This window comes from Gadus chalcogrammus, chromosome 4, assembly GCF_026213295.1.
Source record: "Gadus chalcogrammus isolate NIFS_2021 chromosome 4, NIFS_Gcha_1.0, whole genome shotgun sequence".
Classification (NCBI taxonomy): domain Eukaryota; kingdom Metazoa; phylum Chordata; class Actinopteri; order Gadiformes; family Gadidae; genus Gadus; species Gadus chalcogrammus.
In genome coordinates, this window is record NC_079415.1 from 18,894,122 (window position 1) to 18,898,397 (window position 4,276).

General features: G+C 49.4%; 1 protein-coding gene across 1 annotated transcript in view; it reads right to left on the minus strand.

The window, feature by feature from the left end:
• Positions 1–3,122: 3,122 nt before the first annotated feature.
• Positions 3,123–4,276, minus strand: part of tbx5a (T-box transcription factor 5a) — a 21,301-nt gene continuing 20,147 nt past the window's right edge. Inside the window, exon 9 of the mRNA XM_056588681.1 lies at positions 3,123–4,276. This exon is cut by the window's right edge and continues 1,987 nt beyond it. The gene's annotated coding sequence lies outside the window, so the exon portion shown is untranslated.

Consider the following 4,276-nt stretch of genomic DNA (forward strand, 5'->3'; position numbering starts at 1 on the left):
ACACCACCACCACCCCCACCACCACAACCACCCCAACCCCCACCACCCCCACCTCACCTCAACCAACACCATAACAACACCAACACCACCACCACCACCACCACCAACACGACCACCCCAACCGCCACCACAACGACCATCCCAACCACCACCAGCACCACCAGCACCAGCACCACCACCACCACCACCACCACCACCACCACCACCACCACCACCACCACCACCACCACCAACACGACCACCCCAACCGCCACCACAACGACCATCCCAACCACCACCAGCACCACCAGCACCACCAGCACCAGCACCAGCACCACCACCACCACCACCACCACCACCACCACCACCACCACCACCACCACCACCACCACCACCCCAACCACCACCACCACCACCCCAACCACCACCCCAACCACCACCACCCCAACCACCACCACCACCCCCACCACCACCCCCACCACCACCACCACCACCACCACCACCACCACCACCAACACGACCACCCCAACCGCCACCACAACGACCATCCCAACCACCACCAGCACCACCACCACCACCACCCCAACCACCACCCCAACCACCACCACCACCACCCCAACCACCACCCCAACCACCACCACCCCAACCACCACCACCACCACCACCCCCACCACCACCACCACCACCACCACCACCACCACCTCCACCACCACCACCACCACCACCACCACCACCACCACCACCACCAACACCACCACCCCAACCACCACGACCACCCCAACCACCATCACAACCACCATCACCACCACCACCACCACCACCACCACCTCACCTCAACACACACCACCACTAGCACCAGATGGAGAGACAGAGAAGGAGAGAGAGAGAGAGAGAGAGAGAGAGAGAGAGAGAGAGAGAGAGAGAGAGAGAGAGAGAGAGAGAGAGAGAGAGAGAGAGAGAGACTACTGCTATGTACTACAAAGAGTACAACCCAGGACTAAGAGGGGTGTTACAGTAAGAAATCTTTGCTCTGTCAAGGACAGCCCGTATTCTCTCTTCGTCTCTGTTTGTTAACTCTCTCTCTCTCCGTACCACGCTCTTTCTTTCTCCACAGCTTTAATTCTTCAGCCGAAGAAAAATGATTCATAATTTAAATATACTTTCCCATAAAGTATTGCCTTCTTTTGTTAAAGAAAAAAAGCATATGTTTGTGACTACATCCCAAGATGGATCCGTTAGAATTTTTTTATTTCTGAAGCATCCATTTGTCTTTTTGACTCTACACTCTTTCGGTACATCTTCATAGAGTAATCCCCTTCTCTCTGGGAATGCTCTTGTTCTCCAGTCGTTCTCCTCCGTCATGCTGATGGCCGCTCTATGGCTTGTTTAGGTTTCACATTTAAGGGGTTGCCTGAGGCCAAGGGCTCATCATCACTCTGTGATGACTTGTTTTAATTCTCTCGCTACACTAGAGTTACAATACGACGCGGGGTCAGAGCCTGACACACATACACACAGGCACACACACACACATGAACACACGCACACATCGCACACACATGCACACACACACACACACACACACACACACACACACACACACACACACACACACACACACACACACACACACACACACACACACACACACACACACACACACACACACACACACACACACACACGTTAACACACACATCCAGCTGTATTGCAGACCGCGTTTCGTCTAATCGCGGCTTTCTTATCCAAACCTTTTTAGTTATTTTGATTGGTTTAATACTCACATCATGTCGTAGTAGTCTAGCGCTTCCCCACAGAGCGACAGTTTCTTTCAGCAGATCATGCCGCTGAAGCTGTGAAGGTCATAACATCAATCATTTATCTTAAAACAACCCTTTTTCTTTTCATCCTCGCTCACCCAAGCTATCACTCTTTGGGCGCAGCGAGAGATAGATGCTCATAATCCAAATAATCCCTTTATGTGTCACAGTGAAGCATCGTCTATCACACACACACACACACACACACACACACACACACACACACACACACACACACACACACACACACACACACACACACACACACACATACACACACAAACACACACACACACACACACACACACACACACACACACACACACACACACACACACACACACACACACACACACACACACACACACACATACACACACACACACACACACACACACACACACACAGACACACACACACACACACACACACACACACACACACACACACACACACACACACACACACACACACACACACACACACACACATACACACACACACACACACACACACACACACATACAGACACACACTCACCCTACTCACACACACAAACTCACACATTCACACCCTCACACACATATACACACACATACACACACACAAACACAAACATACACACACGACTTTAGATTGAACTTTACCCTGTTCTTTAAATGTTTAAAGGAACGCGTTGCATCATCAACTCCCCCCAACACACACACACACACACACACACACACACACACACACACACACACACACACACACACACACACACACACACACACACACACACACACACACACACACACACACACACACACACACACACACACACACACACACATGTTTGGGGTGAATCAAGATGTGATACGAGGGGGTTAGGTGTGGTGGTTGTGGTGGAGCTGGGGGTTAGGTGGGTGTCCCAGCCCCCAGGTCCAGATACATACATCATGTGTTTAAGCAGTATCAGGGGGATTAAGGCTAATGACCGGCCCTTTCTTGCTAGCTTGCTAGCTTGTAGGGGAGGGGGGGGGGGGGGGGGGGGGGGGGTGGAGTATGGATAAGGCTGGGGAGCCAAGGGGCATCTGGTACACAGGGGTCACAACACTCACATCAAAGGGGGGGGAGGGGCGGAGTATAATATCGTGAAAGAGCAGGGGGTGGAGGGAAAGGGATATTGGGGTAGTGGGAGATTCGGGGAGGAGAGGGATAGGAGGGTGAAGGTCGGGAGGCTGAGTGAGTGACAGGCGGTAGGAGGGGGGGAAGGTTACAGGAGAGTAGATGACACAGAGAATACACCAGAGTCAGTAAGTCAGAGTAAGGTCTTGGGCGTGAGGAAGATGTGATGTCCCTTTATTGTCTCTCATCCTTTTGATCACTGTACAATAAACCAGTAGACCATATCTGCATTTATTCTGCTATTGACCACATTTATTACACTAATCCTGAAGAATGATCCAGAACGGGCAGGGGGTGAACTCTGTGAGGCCGGGGGCTTCACAATCTGCTTGCGGTTACGTCAATCTTCAGCTGAACCCAGAGGTCAGCTGACAGTATGAGATAAAGATGGAGTAGCTCCTTAGAGGAAAACCATTAGAGTTTATAAAGTGCACGATTCCTCGTGTGATTCATGGTGCGACAGACCATGTACCTCGGACTACAGTCGATGGGGTGGATATTGCTTTGAAGCGACCATAAGAATAGCTTTTGGGGCAAGGTAACATGTTGCTTCTTATCTCCTTGCCAATTCCAGTATCTGGAATTGGCAAGTGGATATTCCAAAATGTTTCATTTGTTGTATATTGTAGTTCAAGGCTCACATGACACAATATCATATATTGAACGAAAAACACAAATATGTTCTGATTGCATCTCTATTTAACGTGTCAACTCGATTAGTCTCAGGATTCATTCATGCCATACACAGCCATTCACACACAAACACACACATACACACACAAACTCAAACACACATACTACACAAAGATGCACACACACACACACGCACACACACACACACACACACACACACACACACACACACACACACACACACACACACACACACACATACACACACACACACACACACACACACACACACACACACACACACACACACACACACACACACACACACACACACACACACACACACACACACACACACACACACACACACACACACACACACAGCAAAGCATACAGACAGTATGCAGACATATAATCCTGTGCTAATCTACTGGGTTAAGAGATCCTGGTAACCAGGGAAGGATATTAGTGGCTCCAAGCAGCCAGTATTTGATTGGCACCTCAATGAGCAAGTTCTAACCTAGTCTCAGCTTCTATATTAATCAGGATTTATTCCATTCATTATTTCATACTTCTTTTGTGATGTTTTATACTGAAATTATTTGCATTTGTGTGCATGCACTGAAACAATATATGTATATATGCGCAGTGGGCGAAGAGGGCTTATTTGAATGTAT